This window comes from Triticum dicoccoides, chromosome 2B (assembly GCF_002162155.2).
Source record: "Triticum dicoccoides isolate Atlit2015 ecotype Zavitan chromosome 2B, WEW_v2.0, whole genome shotgun sequence".
NCBI lineage: Eukaryota > Viridiplantae > Streptophyta > Magnoliopsida > Poales > Poaceae > Triticum > Triticum dicoccoides.
Genome location: NC_041383.1, coordinates 768,907,190 through 768,926,622, shown reverse-complemented (window position 1 = coordinate 768,926,622; position 19,433 = coordinate 768,907,190). Strand labels below are relative to the sequence as shown.

At 46.0% G+C, this 19,433-nt stretch overlaps 6 non-coding genes across 6 annotated transcripts; all 6 read right to left on the bottom strand.

Moving 5' to 3' along the window:
* Window positions 1-1,021: 1,021 nt before the first annotated feature.
* On the bottom strand, window positions 1,022-1,093 carry TRNAW-CCA. The gene has a single exon. It is a non-coding gene; the product is annotated as a tRNA-Trp (tRNA).
* A 549-nt stretch (window positions 1,094-1,642) lies between these two features.
* TRNAW-CCA lies at window positions 1,643-1,714 on the bottom strand. Its single transcript has one exon. It is a non-coding gene; the product is annotated as a tRNA-Trp (tRNA).
* Window positions 1,715-2,142: 428 nt separating this feature from the next.
* TRNAW-CCA lies at window positions 2,143-2,214 on the bottom strand. Its single transcript has one exon. It is a non-coding gene; the product is annotated as a tRNA-Trp (tRNA).
* A 3,245-nt stretch (window positions 2,215-5,459) lies between these two features.
* On the bottom strand, window positions 5,460-5,531 carry TRNAW-CCA. Its single transcript has one exon. It is a non-coding gene; the product is annotated as a tRNA-Trp (tRNA).
* Window positions 5,532-9,209: 3,678 nt separating this feature from the next.
* On the bottom strand, window positions 9,210-9,281 carry TRNAW-CCA. Its single transcript has one exon. It is a non-coding gene; the product is annotated as a tRNA-Trp (tRNA).
* Window positions 9,282-11,235: 1,954 nt separating this feature from the next.
* On the bottom strand, window positions 11,236-11,307 carry TRNAW-CCA. Its single transcript has one exon. It is a non-coding gene; the product is annotated as a tRNA-Trp (tRNA).
* Window positions 11,308-19,433: the final 8,126 nt, after the last annotated feature.

The following is a 19,433-nucleotide window of genomic DNA, read 5'->3' as shown; positions in this document are numbered from 1 at the left end:
TGCGTCGCCGCTGGCCACTCCCGGAGGATGATTTCATGATTCATGATGGGAAAGAATGGCTAACTTCTTTGCTGGCGAAGTGTACGACCGATGTCCGAGATATGCTGCTTATGTTTATTTGGCGGATTTGGCAGCTCCGCAACGACTTGACCCATGGAAAGGAGGTCCCTCCTGTACCAGCCACCGTCGACTTCCTCGACAGTTATTACAAGTCCATAAAGCTTTCTGCATGTCACACTACGGAGGAGATTATTAAAGGAAAAATTTCAACCAGGGAGAAGTCGCTGCCAGAGCAAGGGGGCAGGGTCATATCGACTCCCTGGCCGGCGCCGCAGCTAGGCCGGGTGGCCCTGTCAGTTGATGGCTCGTTCCTGAAGGAGGATGGCTCTGCAGCTGTCGGTATGGTGCTTAGAAACGACAAAGGAGATGTTCTAATGGCAGCCTACCACTTCATCTTCTACTGCAATGACCCGCTGGAAGCAGAACTACATGCGATCATGCAAGGTTTGGCCCTAGCAATACAACACTCTGACTTACCGGTGGTGGTTCAATCGGACTCGGCTGAAGCTTTGTCTAGCTTGACAAATGATGCACTTCGTCGTTCGGCGTATGGACAGATCGTCATGGAGATTAAAGCACTTCTAGGTACTAGGGAGTTTTTTCCTCAAAAGATTACTAGACTTCAAAATAGAGTTGCCGATCGGTTGGCTAAGTATAGTCGCACCGAGCGTGCCACGGTTGTCTGGCTGGGCTCGGTTCCACCTTGTATTGAGGATTTGTGGCCTCTCGACTGTAACTCTATAACTCTTCAATAAAGCTCCCTTTGCCCTCGCAAAAAAAAGAAAAAAAACAATTTAATAGATTGCTGAAGTAAAAAATAAAAAAATATCCGGATTTGTTCAGGGATTGAACCCTACGTGATCAATAAAGCTCCCTTTACCCTCGCAAAAGAAAAAGAAGAAAACAATTAATAGATTGCTGAAGTAAAAAATAAAAAAAATATCCGGATTTGTTCAGGGATTGAACCCTACGTGAATCGAACACGCAACCTTCTGATCTGGAGTCAGACGCGCTACCATTGCGCCAAGGATCCGCTGGAAGCAGAACTACATGCGATCATGCAAGGTTTGGCCCTAGCAATACAACACTCTGACTTACCGGTGGTGGTTCAATCGGACTCGGCTGAAGCTTTGTCTAGCTTGACAAATGATGCACTTCGTCGTTCGGCGTATGGACAGATCATCATGGAGATTAAAGCACTTCTAGGTACTAGGGAGTTTTTTCCTCAAAAGATTACTAGACTTCAAAATAGAGTTGCCGATCGGTTGGCTAAGTATAGTCGCACCGAGCGTGCCACGGTTGTCTGGCTGGGCTCGGTTCCACCTTGTATTGAGGACTTGTGGCCTCTCGACTGTAACTCTATAACTCTTCAATAAAGCTCCCTTTGCCCTCACAAAAAAAAAGAAAAAAACAATTTAATAGATTGCTGAAGTAAAAAATAAAAAAATATCCGGATTTGTTCAGGGATTGAACCCTACGTGATCAATAAAGCTCCCTTTACCCTCGCAAAAGAAAAAGAAGAAAACAATTTAATAGATTGCTGAAGTAAAAAATAAAAAAATATCCGGATTTGTTCAGGGATTGAACCCTACGTGAATCGAACACGCAACCTTCTGATCTGGAGTCAGACGCGCTACCATTGCGCCAAGGATCCGCTAGAAGCAGAACTACATGCGATCATGCAAGGTTTGGCCCTAGCAATACAACACTCTGACTTACCGGTGGTGGTTCAATCGGACTCGGCTGAAGCTTTGTCTAGCTTGACAAATGATGCACTTCGTCGTTCGGCGTATGGACAGATCATCATGGAGATTAAAGCACTTCTAGGTACTAGGGAGTTTTTTCCTCAAAAGATTACTAGACTTCAAAATAGAGTTGCCGATCGGTTGGCTAAGTATAGTCGCACCGAGCGTGCCACGGTTGTCTGGCTGGGCTCGGTTCCACCTTGTATTGAGGACTTGTGGCCTCTCGACTGTAACTCTATAACTCTTCAATAAAGCTCCCTTTGCCCTCACAAAAAAAAAACAATTTAATAGATTGCTGAAGTAAAAAATAAAAAAATATCCGGATTTGTTCAGGGATTGAACCCTACGTGAATCGAACACGCAACCTTCTGATCTGGAGTCAGACGCGCTACCATTGCGCCAAGGATCCGGTTGGTGCTATGTTGCGTATCTCGACTTAAAACGTTGTCACTTCGTCATTGTGGAGGCAGAAAAGATCGATGATGGTGCAGAAGTTGTTAGTACATACTCTACATTGTAAATCCGTCTGCGCGGTTGTGTCGTTCAAGTCTATTACCAAAGTGCAATGATCTCTTCCCTGGGTCGGATCCAATAAGGACATTTCTAACCTATCCCCAATAACCAGTTAGAGGCGCAGGTTTTTACTCCTCCAACAGGCACCTAGCCGATCCCCAATCGGCGCTAGTGGAGCACAAATTATCCTCAGCCGCGCCCTGCGTCCCTATATTTACTCCACCGCTCGGCGGCTAAGTAAAAAGTCCACTCTCCTCCGTTGCCTCCCGCGCCGCATCTTCGCTGGCGTCGCCCCTCCCACTGTCCTCCTCCGCGGTCCTTGACCAACCGGATTGGTGCCCTCTTGCCCCCTTGCCGGCGCACAACCGGTAGATCTGCGGCTTCCGCGTCCGCCGCCGGATTTGGCGCATCCGACTATCGGCGACTACGCCTTGCCACGGATTGGCTAGGTACCGGACCGCAAAGCCCCGGCAACGCCTCCACGCCACATGCAGGTATTGATTTCGGCTCTAGCCGCTCGGATCTCTCCCGTCGGTGGTTCGCCGGCAAACACATGCCCGACCGTCTCCCGGGCTCGGCGCTGGCCAGCGGCTTGTCGGCTCACAAATGCCATTCATAAAATGCGATGATTACCCATGACAGGTAGTGCGCCGAGTTTATACCACGCCGGAATATCCCGGGTGGGTATTCTTCAAGTGCAAAAAAGATGGCATATGTGCTTCTTTTCATTCGGCTGTTCACCAGATTCGGCGCATTTCGGTAGCTCATTGTTGCTATAATGTGTGTGTAGGATGGATGCAAGTTTTGGTATTGGGAAGAAAATTACATCGGTCTATTGATAGCACGAAAATTGATAGATGCTCGTGCACTCATTGCTAGAATAAAGACTAGAAATGAGATTAGATGCGAAGCACCGTCTACCTCTTCGAAATCGAGGATGACAGAAGTGTGGAAGCTCGAGAAGTTGCATATCAACAATAAAGACATAGAGAAGATAGTAATCCAACTAGTGGGAGCAGTTATGAAAGTTGGATATCTTTTAAAATGTCTAATTGTGGTTCTTGTTTTCTTTGGTCTTGATCTTGTAGCGAAGAATTAGTGAATTATGTAATCCAATACATCAAAATGTCATTGAATGAAATAAAGAAGCAAATAAATGTGTTTCGGTGGCCGAAAATGAAATTTGTTTTTCTCATTTATATATAGGGGATCGGTTAGGTCCGGTTTACTCCACCGGATACTCCGCTATTTTTAGGAGATCGGTTAGAAATGCCCTAAGGTGTTAGGAGCAAAATGTAAGTCGGACTTTGTATGTCGACAGACGGCTATGGGTGGTCTTGATATCCTGGACATGGAGTTGATAAATATAATCTACACAGTCAAAAAACAAGAATCTTTCAAGGAACCATGAAATCCCTGCTCTAGGTCTAGATATAACTCATTCCACCTTGAGATGGGCTCCATGCATGTGCATTTGGTTAACCATCCTTAGTCATCTACACATAATATTTAAATTCAAGGAGAGGTGAACTTTAGAGACTAGAGATGGAGACATATGTCCTTCCTTGTCAAAAGTAGTGTGCATATTTGTTAGACTTGCTACTCGAGGTATTATAGGATTTCAAATCTCTGATCATAGACATGTCACTCTTGATGGCATTTCTTCTCATTTACCCAGTTCACACATCAAACATAGGTAGAACTATGCTCCAACCCAGAGGTACCATGACACCTAAGCTCTGGAGCAATTCCTCTCGCTTTGGAGTACACTTCAAACATTTCACTCCACCCCTCTGACCCGAGCTTCATATTATGTAAAGTAATATCTCTAAGGGACCTACTCTGGTAGCTCAACTCCCTCTTACAAATTGTAGGTTTATTTCACCGTACATTCGTAGAGATTAGTAGGAGATCAAAAATCCTCTCACATGCCAATTCTTTTCATGGCTTGTTATCTGGGAGAAATGCTTGGCAATACAGCAAGGCTGGCGTCATAATCCATCTGCCCCTATTGCCATGTTTATCAAGAGTCTTTTGCCACCTCATGGTTAACTGGCCCTACTCCATTGATATCTTGTGTCCAATCATCACAACCTCTCACATGTCGGCCTCTCCTTTAACCTATTCCTACTAATCATACTTTCCTCTCCTTGTGGATTCATGGTACTGTGCTACTCTCCAACTCCATGAAAGAGAAGTGGTGTGTCTTGATTATGATAATCTCTAATTAAAAGAGCACAACTCTCGAATCTTTCAACTCTAAAGCGGCTTCAGTGGCTATGACCTTCGAGGCCATCCCCGCTAAACTCATTTCATGGCGTTATGCCAGATGAAGGTAACTAAATGATTCCACTCCCACCCACCCCACCATTATTCATAGCTCTTTGGCCGCAACGTAGTCTTGGTTGTTGCATCATTGTATAGATTTTCTATGAGCTTAATTAGTAGGTATTTTTCCCACTGAACCCGGTCATCATAAAAAATCACTTTAATGACCAAGCACATAGTTGTCTTTCATAATAAAAAACGTGCAAAAACTACCATTGTTTAGCCGCAGAAGTACAATGAAATAAATTTGGTTCACCCATAAAAAGAAAAAGTCGTTTCTTACCTCTTTGTGGTTGGATGCATCACTTGCAGGTTCCTTTTAAGAAATGGCAGCATTGCGAGAACGTTCTTTTGGAGCTTGGCCTCCATGGAGGCCGAATTTTTTTGAAAAAATCAAAATCCATACTTTTCGGTTTTAAAAAAAATGAACAAAATTATACAAGTATACAAGGATTTGATGTGTATGTTTGTAAAATTTCAAGATGAAATATCTTGAGGTGCGATTTGTACATAAAGAACACATTCATGGATTTCTGGGATGAATAGTATCATGTGTTGAAAAGCCATCGATTTTTCTTTTTTGCATAGTCCCCATTTCAACGTATTTCGTAAAAATTTACACACATGTGTGTTGTGCCTCCATGTTCTATATTTATTTCAGAATTTTTTAAATGTAAAAATATAAATTTTGATGAATTTTGAATTTTTCAAAAACAGGCGAAATTTTCGCAGGATTGATGCTTGTAAGAAGAAAACAATTTAACAGATTGCTGAAGTAAAAAAATTAAAAAAAATCCGGATTTGTTCAGGGATTGAACCCTACGTGAATCGAACACGCAACCTTCTGATCTGGAGTCAGACGCGCTACCATTGCGCCAAGGATCCGGTTGGTGTTGTTTTGCGTACCACCATTTAAGTCGTTCTCACTTAGTCATTGTGGAAGCAGAAAAGGTCGATGATGGTACAGAAGTTGTTAGTAGTACTACATAGTAATCCGTCCGCTGGCCAGCGGAGGACGAAGAGATACATCTCGCTGGGTCCAAGGGAGAAGAGGTATGCATTCAGAGCCGCGCCGTAGGTACGTGCCGTGCGTGCTTGCATGTTTTCTAGACGATGACAGAGTAAACCAGGGTAATTAAGGTCGATCAGGTGACCGGATCAAGGGGATCGAGGATGTGTAAATACATGTTTTGGTGTGATGATGATGATGGTGTAGCGATGAAATTGCTATAAAAACACAAGTAGAAATTGCAGCCCTCGTGATCCGGTATATATCATGTAATTGTTTGTGATTAGTGTTGATCGTATTGTATATAGAGGAAATGTTTTGCTAAAGCACATCTAGATTGGCTCTAAGAATTGCACGTCTAATTCATATGCCATTCATTTTAGGTGAAGATTCATGCGGGTATTTTCTTTTTCTTTTTATGTTTGATTGGGTCATTTAGGTGTAAAATAACCAAGGCACATCTAAATGTGCCCTAAACATGCCCATGGAGGATAGTGAACTAGCCGGTTCACATTGTTTCCGAATGATGTAGGAGCTTGCACTCCCAATTTCATTTTGGTAGAGTCATGTTGTGTCCCCAATTTATATTGTAAGGAAAGGAGGGGGAAGGGCCGGAGGAGGAACAATGCCCATGCTATGGCCAAGATTGTTGAAGTGATGGCCTTCATCCAGACCCAAAAAGTGTTCATAATAATTTTATGTATGTCTGGAATTGTGCGACGTGATTGCGAAGAACAAAACCTCACGCCCCCCCCCCCCCTCCTTCGAGAGTTGGATACTGAGAAAGCTTTTGACTCGGTTAGATGGGAGTATTTACTGGACCTAATGCATAGAAGAGGGTTCCCACTAAGATTTATGGATTGGTTGGTGACTCTTTTTTCACACTTCATCCTCTGTTAGTGGGTTCCTGAAAACCCAATTCAACATGGCAGAGGGTCACATCAGGGAGAACACTTATCCCTTTTTGGCGAATACGCAAAGCTTGTGTATCATTCATAGATAGGAAGAAGAGAGTACAATTGTGAAAATAGGTGACACTAGGGCACAACATGCGCAAGGATGGCGCCATCTCTAGTGTGACCAGAACAGAATGTTGGGTTGCTCAGCCCAACCACAACAGCGAACTAGCTACGGCAGGAAATTTGTAAGCCCCTTGGCACCCGCCTTCGACCAAGTCTTGGCCTCCTCCTTGATCCCGTGAGAGAGGCGGTTGATTGACGGCTGCAGTCCGTCGAACACACAGGCGCTTCAGTGGGTCCGGATGGACCAGGCGATGAGCAGGATCATTGAGGAGAGACCTTTCTTCTGAGAGCTTGCAGCGGACGAGACAGATGGAACCCACCAGCCGAGGAAATCATCGTTTGGTGCTGGAGTAGTAGCAGAGGAGTTGCACCAGGAAAGCAGATCGAACCAGAGCTGTCGGGAAAACGGGCAGTCAACAAGGAGGTGATGCATTGATTCGGGCGCCTGGTCATAGAGCACGCAAAGGGCGTTGTGTGGCAGCCCGTGTCGAGCAAGACGGGCGGCGGTCCAGCAACGATCCTGCAGGGCGGCCCAAGCGAAGAACTTAACGCGCAAGGGCGCCCAGGATCTCCAAGTTAGCTGCCAGTGGGGGCCGCGATCGATCCCTGGAAGAGTGCGATGTAGCACGATTTGGCCAAGTAGGTGTCGTTGTCCATCCAACGCAAACACACGCAGTCAGGCTCGAAAGAGAGATCATCACGTTGGATCTAGCGCTAGAGGTTGATGTATTCCAACATCATGGTGGGGGACAGGGCGCCCTGGATTTCCTGATCCAGGATCGTTGGTGGAGGCACTGGCAACAGTTTGCTTTAAGAGGCGCTGGCGAGAGACGAGAGCAACGATGGTTGGAGCAAACTCCCGAAACGCCATGTCGTCCAGCCAATGGTCTTCCCGAAACCGGCAGGAGCGGCCATCCCCAAGCACCTAGGTAGTCGAGGCACGAAAGATGGCCCGAGCTTCAGGTCGGACCGGATCTGCATGTGACTCCAGGGGTGAGAGAAGGGTCAATTCGTTGTAGCCAGCACCAGTGGGTGCGGAGAGCGATGCTAAAGCGACGGAGATCAAGAATCCCCATACCGCCAAGGGGGTGAGGGGCTGGCAAACCTTCTGCCAGTTTTTAGATTTGGGGACAACTAATGGGGATTTTCATAGATTGAGAGGCCTGAGTGTGAAAGTTCGTACCTCACTCTATGTCGACGACGCAACGACCTTCATCGCATCTATTAAAGAGGATATTAGTATGCTTGCAAACATTCTACAAAGCTTTGGCGATGTCATTCGACTTGTTACCAACGTGCATAATAGTTCATTGCCCCCCATCAAATGCTCTCATATTAACTTAGATGTCATCGTTTGCGTTCGGTTGACTTTCAACACTTTCTAAATAGATGCGGGCAAGGTTATGTGTGGACATGGGAAATTTAAGAGGATGGCAGAAAGGGGCACATTTACTAGACTGGTAATTACGTCTCAATCTATCTACCACCTCGCATCGCTTGTGTTACTTGAAGGTACCTTCAAGTCAATTACCAAATTACAATGAGCTCTCCTTTGGGTCGGATCCAATAAAGTGTTAGGAGCAAAATGTAAGTGGGACTTTGTATGTTGACAGACGGCTATGGGTGGTCTCGACATCCTGGACACGTACAAATTTGAGTGAGCATTGTGACTCCGATTGTTGTGGCTTTCTTGGGGGGAGGGGGGGGTAAAGGGGTATGAGTAGAGCTTGGGGGGGAGGCGCCGGCCTCTCCGTTAACCTATTCCTACCAATCATACTTTTCTCTTCTTGTGGATTCATGGTACTGCGATACTCTCCAACTCCATGAAAGAGAAACTGGTGTGTCTTGGTTATGATAAAATAATAATCTCCCGCTTCTTATTGACAGAGCACAACTCTTGAATCTTCCAACTCTAAAGTGGTTCAGTGGCTATGACCTTCAAGGCCATCCCCGCTAAACTCATTTCATGGCTTTATGCGGGATGAAGGTGACTAAATGCTGCCACCCCCACCCACCTCCACCATTATTCTTAGTTCTTTGGCCGCAACTTAGTCTTAGTTGTTACACCTTTGTATAGATTTTCTCTTAGCTTAATTATTACTCCCTATGTACCGAAAAGGGTTTAGATTTTTTTTTCTCCACTCGGTCATCGTAAAAAAACACTAATGAATGAGCACAATGTTGCATCTCATAAAAGACGTTGTACCAAAACTACCATCGATTTGGCCGTAAAAGTACAATGAAACAAATTTGGTTCACCCATAAAAAGAAAAAAAAAGCACTGTCGTTTCTTACCTATTTGTGGTTGGATGCATGAGTTGCATGAGTTGCATCTCATAAAAGACACGGTACCAAAACTACCATCGATTTGGCCGTAAAAGTACAATGAAACAAATTTGGTTCACCCATAAAAAGAAAAGAAAAAGCCCGTTTCTTACCTATTTGTGGTTGGATGCATGAGTTGCATTGTTTTTATTTTTTGGGAAACATCAGTTGCACTGTTTTAAAAAGAAAACGGATTTGTTCAGGGATTGAACCCTACGTGAATCGAACACGCAACCTTCTGATCTGGAGTCAGACGCGCTACCATTGCGCCAAGGATCCGGTTGTGTTGGAGTGAGTACCGTCACTTCCTTATAGAATGTTCAAAGCGTTCTTGAGTTGTACTACATGACACGCCAAGCCGACGGTACTCTTGCACGAAAAACACTAATAATCTATGGTAGTTTTGGGCTCTGGGCATACACATGTATACGAACCATTTAGTTGGGGATAGGGCCGTCTGTTAGATGCGTGGGAAATGACGAAAACTTGAGATGCATCCATTTTCACTCCCTTCTATGCCAAGAACTGAACCTGAGCATTCCCTGCTTTTCTCATAAAATTTTAGCTGTTGGTTGGTTCGTCACCATCCACTGGACCATCCCCTGCCGGCCAACTTCCACAGCTCAGTCGTCCAGTGATGCAACTCTCTCTAGGATAACAATTAACTAATCATAGACATGCCACTCCTGATGGTATTCCTTCTCATTTATCCAGTTCACACATCAAACATAGGTAGAACTATCCTCCAACCCAGAGTAATATCTCTAAGGTTTAGTTCACCGCTCATTCCCAGAAATTAGTGGGAGATAAAAAATCATGTGACAAGCCAATTCTTTCCATGGCTTGATATTTGGGAGAAATCCTTGGCAATATAGCTAAGCGAAGCTGGCGTCATAATTCATCTGCCCCCTTTTGCCACATTTATGAAGAGTCTTCTTGCCATCTCATCGTTAAATGATTATTGATATCTAGTGTCCAATCATCACAACCTCTCACATGTTGGCCTCTCCGTTAACCTATTCCTACCAATCATACTTTCCTCTCCTTCTGGATTCATGGTTGTGTGCTACTCTCCAACTTCATGATAGAGAAGTGGCATGTCTTGGTTACGATAATCTACTGCTTTTAACTGAAAGAGCACAACTCTTGAATCTTCCAACTCTAAAGCGGCCTTAGTGGCTATGACCTTCGAGGCCATCCCCGCTAAACTCATTTCATGGCGTTATGCCGGATGATGGTGACTAAATGCTTCCACCGCCACCCGCCCCACCATTATTCGTAGCTCTTTGGCCGCAACTTAGTCTTAGCGGTTGCATCTTTGTATAGATTTTATGTTAGCTTAATTAGTAGGTATTTTCCCTCTCAACCCGGTCATCATAAACAAAAACAATTTAATGAATGAGTGCAGTGTTGTCTTTCATAATTAAAAAAAAGGTGCAAAAACTACCATCATTTAGCCGCAGAAGTACAATGAAACAAATTTGATTCACCGATAAAAAGAAAAGTAAAAAGAAAAATTGTCGTTTCTTACCTCTTTGTGGTTGGATGCATCACTTGCAGGTTCCTTTTAAGAAATGACAGGATTGAGAGAACGGCCTTTTGGAGCTCGGCCTTCATGGAGGCCGATTTTTTTGAAAAAAAAAACAAAATTCATACTTTTCAGTTTCAAAAAGATCTGAAGAAAATTGTACAAGTATACAAGGATGTAATGTGTATGTGTGAAATTTCAGGATGAAATACTTTGAGATGCAATATGTGCAAAAAGAATAAATTCATGGACTTTTGAGCAGCAGCGGAGCTACACAATTTTTTTTGGGCGGGCCAAGCTGAAGGAACGCATTGTTTTTCTCCCACATGACCCAACTTTTGCCTTCATTATACACTGTTTTGATCGTGGATTGAGCGGGCCACGGCCATGTTTTGTTTCAACTAATCTCCGCCTCTGCTTTTGAGATGAATAGTATCATGTGTTGAAAAGCCACAGATTTTTCTTTTTTGCACAGCCCCTATTTCGTCCTAAAAATATACACACATATGTTTTATGCCTCCATGTATATCTGTTTTTATTTTAGAATATTTTCAAATGTAAAAATATAAATTTTGAAATAAAAAAAACGCCCCCTTGGAGGCTGAGCTCCCAAATGAATTTTCGCAGGATTGATGCTTGTAAGAAGAAAACAATTTAATAGATTCCTGAAGTAAACAAAAAAGGAAACCAAATTTGTTCAGGGATTGAACCCTACGTGAATCGAACACGCAACCTTCTGATCTGGAGTCAGACGCGCTACCATTGCGCCAAGGATCCGGTTGGTGTTGTTTGGAGTTCCGTAACTTACTAATACGATGTTCAAAACGTTCTTCGGTTGTTAGTACAATGGCACACCAAGCCTACTGGTACTCTTGCACGAGAATATACTAGTACTCCCTCCGTTCCTAAATATTTGTCTTTCTAGAGATTTGAACAAGTGACTACATACGAAGCAAAATGAGTGAATCTACACTCTAAAATATGTCTACATACATCCATATGTGGTAACCATTTGAAATCTCTAAAAAGACAAATATTTAGGAATGGAGGGAGTACTAATCTACGGTGGCTTTGGGCATAGACATGTATACAAAACATTACTGTTAATGTTCATTTTTATGAAGTTGATAAATATAATCTACATGCCCGATGATGTTATGATCTTCCTCAAGCGCGAGGAGGGTGAGCTCCAGCTGTGTCTATCTATCCTTGACACCTTCGGGCATATGCATCGGGATTGAGAGTGAATCTGGTTAAGACTATGGCCATGCCAATAAGATGCTCCGAGGACCAGACCCGGCTAATCACGGGGAGTCGTGGGTTGCCCGATCGGTTGTTTCCCTACAAATACCTCGGCCTCCCCTTGAGCGTCCGCAAGCTGTCGGCGGCCCAGCTACACGATTTGGTGCAGCAAGTAGCGAACAAGTTACCCCACTGGAAGGGGGTCACCCTGCCGAAAAGCAGTCGTCTGCTGCTCATCAAGTCGGTACTTTGCGCCATTCCATTGTGTGCTATGCTTGCACTCAACATCTCTCCCAAGATGCTCAAGGCCATAGCCAAAATTTGTCGGGGATTCTTATGGTGTGGTAAAAGTGAGGCTAAAGGTGGATAGTGCGCGGTCGCCTGGAGCTCGGTATGCACACCGACCTGGGCCGGAGGCCTAGGCATCCCGGCCCTGACGTGGCTGAACTTTGCACTGCAGGCCCGATGGTCGTGTGGTTGCAACGCACGGACGCCACAAGACCATGGGCAGGCTTTGATATACAGGTCCCGACTGAGCCTTGTAACATCTTCTAGGTGGGAATAGTGACACGCCTCGGCAATGGTCAATCAGCACTTTTTTGGGAGGATTGGTGGATGCAGGGGCTCAGGGTCGAAGACATCGCTCTTGGCCTATATCATCGGGTCCGCAAAGGGATGCACACCTCTCGATCGGTAGAGGGGGCACTACACAACAGGACTTGGGCCAGCGACGTTGAGCCCAACATTGACCAGACCCTAATTCTTGAGGTTTTTTAACTTTGGGACAGGACGGAGGCCATTGAACTTGAGCCTTATAGGGAGCACTCGACAAGGTGGGCGTGGGAGGAAAATGGTGCATACTCAGCGCGCTCGGCCTACGCAGCGAAATTTTGGGGCATGGAGGTAGCCCCGTACGCGGACATGGCATGGAAATCAAGGGCACCACAGTAGTGCAGTTTTTTCGCCTGGCTTGCAGGCAGGAACAGATGCTGGACCTCGGATCGCTTGGCTCACTGTGGGCTGCCCCATCAAGCCTCATGCCCACTCTGCGACCAGGCGGAAGAGACGCTGAACCACATCCTTATTGAGTGTGTTCTGGCGCGAACGGTTTGGCACCATGTACTCACGGCATTAGGCACGCCTGGTTGGGCACCAACATTTGATCGAAAGTTGGTTGATTGGTGCAATTTGTGCACCTCTACGGGTCCTATTGGGAAGGATATATGGACAATTCTATCGCTAGTGATGTGGGAGCTTTGGAAGCACCGGAATGCGGTGGTTTTCGATAGTGTGGCACATTTGGCTAACGCCGTGATCAACAGGGTGGCGAGCGAGGGCCGAGCGTGGAAGACCGCGGGACTCATCAAGATGGACCTTGGACCCTTCTTTGGTTACTTGGCTAGGTGGGTACTCGGGAGTAGTTAGCGCCTTGTATTCTCTAGGTGGCTGGAGTGCCTTTGTGTAATCACATGTAAGACACTCGTGGAAGGCGCTCTTGACCCCCTCTCTTTCTTTAATGCGTGATACGCACGCTCGTGCATATTCCAAGGAACCATGAAAACCCCTGTTCTAGGTTTGGATATAATTTATTTCCACCGTGAGATATGCTCCATTCATATGCATTTGGTTAACCATTCTTAGTCACCTACGCAAAATATTTTAAATTCAAGGGGTGGTGAACTTTAGAGACTACAATGTAAAGGGAGACATATTCCCTCGCCTTGTCAAAACTAGTTTGCATATTTATTAGACTTGCTACTCGAGCTATTCTAAGATTTCAAAGCTCTGATCATGGACATGTCACTCTTGATGGTATTCCTTTTCGTTCACCTAGATCACACATCAAACATAGATAGAACTATGCTCCAACCCAGAGGTACCACAACATATAAGCTCTGGAGCAATTCCTCTCGCTTTGGAATACACTCCAAACCTTCCACTTCACCCCTTTGACCAGGCTTCTTATCATGGAAAATAACATCTCTAAGGCACCTACTCTGGTAGCTCCGCTCCCTCTTACAAATTGTAAGTTTAGTTCACCGCTCATTCCGAGAGATTAGTGGGAGATAAAAAATCATGTGACGTGCCAATTCTTTTCATGGCTTGCTATCTGGGATAAATGCTTGACAACATAGCTAAGTGAGGCTCGCGTCATAATCCATCTGCCCCTTTTGCCACTTGCCACCTCATGGTTAACCGATCCTACTCCATTGATATCTAGTATCCAATCATCACAACCTCTCACATGTCGGCCTCTCCATGTGGATTCGTGGTAATGCGCTACTACCAACTCTATGAAATAGAAGTGTTGTGTCCTGGTTATGATAACCCACTGATTCTTATTGAAAGAGCACAACTCTTGAATCTTTCAACTCTAAAGCGGCTTCCAACTCATTTTATGGCATTATGTGGGATGAAGGTGACTAAATGGTTCGACCCTCACCCACCACCGCCACTATTCATAGCTCTTTTGACCACTACTTAACTATTGCACATTTGTATAGATTTTCTTGTAGCTTAGTTACCAGTTTTTCTTTCTTCACTCGGTCATCGTAAAAAAAACACTAACGAATGAGCACAGTGTTGCATTTTATAATAAAAAAAATGTACCGGAACTACCATCGATTAGCATTAGAACTACCAAAGTAAACAAATTTGGTTCACCCATAAAAAGCAAAAAAATAAATAAAAATTAGAACTGTCGTTTCTTACCTCTTTATAGTTGGATGCATCAGTTCCCCGCAAAAAGAAAAAGGATGCATCAGTTTTTTTTAGGGTTAATGCCGCCGCTTTTATTCAAAGAAAAAAGAGTCTAGAATATCGCTAGCAATCACCTCCAAAATACAGTCCGGTGGTGATCCCAGCCAAACCTTACAAATTTCATCTCCTACGCGTATCTTTGCTAACTTATGCGCGGCAACATTTGCAGAACGTCTCACCCAAGAAACACTGAAATCATCAAACGATCGAAGCAAAGTCTTGATCACCTCCACCCAAGAGCCAATCGCTGCCAAGTTCCTCTCTGGAGCGTTGATCATCTGTACTAGACCCTGGTTGTCCAGTTCTAGTTGTATCCTTTGCACGTTCATCTCCGTCGCCAAAAGTAGAGCTCGCTTGCATGCATTGATCTCCGCCGCCTCAGCCTCTACGACATGAGGGAAGAAGTGGCTTGCTCCTGCCAGAAAGGCGCCGTGATGATCCCGCAGTACCACCCCTCCTCCGCTCTTACCTCCGAACTTCGACGTTGCTCCATCTGTGTTGGCTTTGATCCAACCCTCATCCGGTGGTGACCATCGTTGCATGGTTTGGACTTTTGGCCTCGGCTCCAGCTTGCTATGAACATCCCTCCATTCCTGCATAAAATGACACACTCTATCTATTATTGTATGTGGTTCCTCGATCCTCTTGCCTTCCTTCGTTTCATTGCGTGCCAGCCATAAGGCGTAGACCGCCTGGATCATTGCTTGGCGCTCGTCCTCGCGGGCCTCAGCAAACCACCCAAGCAACCAATTAGCCAGCTCGCTCTGAGAGCATGTGAAACTCGGTGGGGCAGCCACCGTTACTCCCTTTTCTGAGCTCAGCTGGTGCCAGAACTGGACCGAGTGTTGGCAAGTCCAAAAACGATGCAAAATAGTTTTCTCACGTCCGCATACAGCACAAAACACTCCCGCCTTGATCTTCCTCCGTAACAACTCCACTCCCACGGCCAAGCCATTTCTAATCACCCTCCACATGTGGATTTTCGCCTTGCCCGGGGCATTGGTCTCCCACAGACCCAAATACCCCTTATGCTTGTTTACTAAACTTGTTGATTCCGGCCGTCCGGTATTCAGTCTGTTCAACGTCATCCTCAAGTGATAGGCTGACCGTACCGTAAAGTTGCCATTCTTGGTAAAGTTCCAAGCCAAAACATTCTGCGTCTCTGGGCCCCCAATGGCTATCTGTTTTATATCATGCGCATCATCCGGGGAAAACATCTCATCAAGTCTAGTCGTGTTCCACGCATCTCCCGCCGTAACCATCAGATCTGCCACCTTTGTCACACCCTGCACATACATAGCTCCCAGAGGCCTCATGCTCCCACTCCTCAGGATCCAGTTGTCGTGGTGGATGTTGATGCTGGAGCCATCACCGATCCTCCATACAAGTCCTTCTCTCAAAAGATCACGACCATGTAGAATACTCCGAAAAGTGAAGGATCCACCCGAGGGGCATGTTGCTGACATGATCGTGGTCTCCGGGAAGTACCTTGCCTTCAGAACTCGTGCACACAACGACATTGGATATTGTAAGATCCTCCAAGCCTGTTTTGCCAAGAGGGTCTAGTTGAAAGCTTCCGGATCCCGAAAGCCAAGCCCACCATCCCTCTTTGCCTCACACATCTTCTCCCATGAGATCCAGTGCACCTTCCTATCACCATTTGTCGCCCCCCACCAGAATTTTGACGAGATTGAAGTCAGGTTCCGGCACATTTTCTTTGTGAGGTGGAAACAACTCATGGTGTAAGTTGGTGTGGCCTAAAAGAATGGACTTAACGAGCACTTCCCGCACGGCCTTGGAGAGCCCCTGGCCCTTTAATCCATTAACCTTGCCCTTTGAACACTCCGTGACATATTTAAAAGTGCCCTCCTTTGATCTTCCTACAAGTGTAGGCAGACCCAGGTATCGCTCACCGAGGGCTTCATTGTGTATCCCGAGTGTGTTCTGCAACTGTCCTTTCATGTCATCATGAGTGCCCTTTCCAAAGAAGATAGTTGATTTCTGAAGGTTAATGTGTTGCCCCGAGGCCTCCTCATACTACCTCAAAATATCCTTCAACTCCATCATGTTATCCAGGGATCCCTCAAGAAAGACAATGCTATCATCGGCAAACAGTAAATGTGTCACACTGGGGCCAGTGCTCCCAAATGACACACCTTTAATTCTCTTCTCCTCTTGTGCTCTCTTTAGAAGTGCCGAGAACCCCTCCACACAAAACAGAAACAAGTAGGGAGATAACGGGTCACCTTGTCGCAAACCACGAGAGGGCAAAAAAACCCTAGATAAACCACCATTAAGTTTCACTGAGAACCTCGCCGATGTCACACATCGCATAATCATCGCAATCCACTGAGCATCAAAACCCACTCTGTTCAGAACCTGCTAGAGAAAAATCCATTTGACCCTATCATATCCTTCATCATGTCAAGTTTAACCGCACACAATGGCTTCTTCCTCTTCCTGTTGCGAATGGCGTGCACGCACTCATATGCCACAAAAACGTTATCCGTGATCAACCTCCCCGGGACAAAGGCACTTTGTTCTTCTGAAATCAACAAAGGGAGTAAACCTTTCAGCCTGTTTGCCAACACCTTTGTGGCTATTTTATATAACACGTTACATAAACTGATCGGTCTGAATTGGGACATTAACTCCAGTGAGTTAACTTTCGGTATCATAACAATAACAGTGTCATTAAAACTCTCCGGTGTGGCCGCTTCGTTGAGAAAATCCTTCACTGCTTTGCATACATCATCTTTGACCAATGACCAGTGTCTTTGGTAGAACAGAGCGGGAAGTCCATCCGGCCCAGGTGCTTTCGTCGGCCCCATTTGGAATAAGACACACTCGATCTCATCATCTGAAAAGGCTGCTGTCAGCCTTTGATTCATCTCCGTCGTAACCAAGGGCACAATGTTTTGCAAAAGAGCATGAGTACCAACCGACCCATTAGACGTAAACAGTCGTTCATAGAACGATGCTGCCAACTCTCGCATATCCTCATCCACCGTGCATCTAGATCCATCTTCACGCCTAAGTGCCTTGACCGTGTTTTTCCTCTTCCTCTGGGTTGCACGGTTTTGAAAGTATTTGGTGTTTCGATCTCCTGCTTTGAGCCAATCAACCCTCGATCGCTGACGATAGAACAGCTCCTCTCGTACATATATTTCCCTGAGCTTCTCCTTGATGGACCGGGTTTCCAGTGAACACCCCGTCACCACGGCACTCGATTTGGCCGCAACTAGCTGGGACTTGAGCTTCCCTATTTGACGACGTATCGAACCAAAAACTGATCGAGCCCACCGCTGCATGGATCCCGTGACCCGACTCAGCCTCTGCATGCATGCATGCACACCTCGCTCTCCCACGTCCGGCGATGCCCAAGCGTCCGCCGCCATTTCATCATAGTTTGAGTGCCTGGTCCACGCCTCCTCGAAACGAAAGGGCCGATCACCAGCTGGCTTTCGGGATGGAGCTGTCTCCATAGCCCGTATCAGCAATGCTTGATGGTCGGATTCCTCGGTCATCACATGTTCCACCGTCGTCTCCGGGAAAAGATCGATGAAGCTCTCATTACAAGTTGCTCTATCCAGTCTCACCTGAACATTTTCAGCTCCATCACGTTTATTATCCCAAGTAAAAGGATAACCCGAGAAACCAAGATAAACTAGACCGCAGTCGGCCAAGCAATCTCTAAAGTCTTCCATTTGCGTAAAACTCCGGTTGTTTCCTCCAAGTTGATCAGTTTGGAACATGGCCTCGTTGAAATCTCCTGCACAAATCCATGGCAAGTTATCTTGCGCCCTCAAGTACCTAATTGCATCCCATGACTTCTTTCGTAGCTCCGTCCTTGGTTCCCCATAGAAACCAGTGAATCTATAGGATTTACCCTCGCAAGTTATTGCCGCATCAACAAAATACTGGCTCCATGGCCTCAAAGTGACCTGCACATTATCCCTCCACCACAATGCAAGCCCTCCACTTCTTCCTTGACAATCGACAGCCATGCCACATCTAAATCCGAGACTCCATTTCAATCTCTCCATCGCCCTAGAATTCTTTTTTGTTTCACAAAGAAAAACCACCGCTGGGTTGTAGGACCGTATCAGGTCTCTCAGTTCGCCCACTGTCGAGTCCAACCCCAGTCCTCGACAGTTCCAGGCCAAGAGATTCATGACGTTCGGTGGCCCTGTTCCACAGGGTCCGCCGCTTGATCAACTCTGTCTTGGATGCGGTCAAACACTGAGGCCGTTTTCCGCCTCGTCTCGCGAATGAACTCATCCTCGCTATCCAGTCTCTCTGAATCACCTTTGACCTTCTATACCTGCCTTGGCCTCCGTTTTCTATTACCATCTTCTCTCCATGCAAAATAGTCCGGGCGGTGGCCTTCTCCAAAGTCTCTCCTTTCCTTCCGTACGTAATAGCCCCTGCGTCTGGCACTGTTTACATGCATATCGGACCCCCCCCATGGGTCAACCCGACCCGGGTTTGCATGGTACCCGGTAGACGTGCCTTGTTCATACGCCCTGCTCTGGCCTCCCATTCTCACCTGACACCTGTCTCCTCCCTCCGTCTCCCTCCTTGTACCCTGTTGGCTGCCACTTTTCTACTCCATTAACTTGTTCCTAAGGTCAGATTCTCTTCGAGCTTCTAGACTCTCTCTCAGATCACGCCCCCGAGGCGTAGCAGACTTATCTCCCGTTTTGTTGGGACTAGTAACCTCAGTCCCTTTGTTCTGTGATTGCTCTCCCGTGCGCCCGTCAGATGTCCTGGAAAAATCGGGCTGCAGGTTCCTCTTGGTGGGTAAGTCTCTAACTCTTGGGCGATCATTGTTGTACCTTGCAGCCTCACCAGTGTGAGAGCCGCCAATACTGTTGTTGCTGCTTGTTGCTCCGGTCACC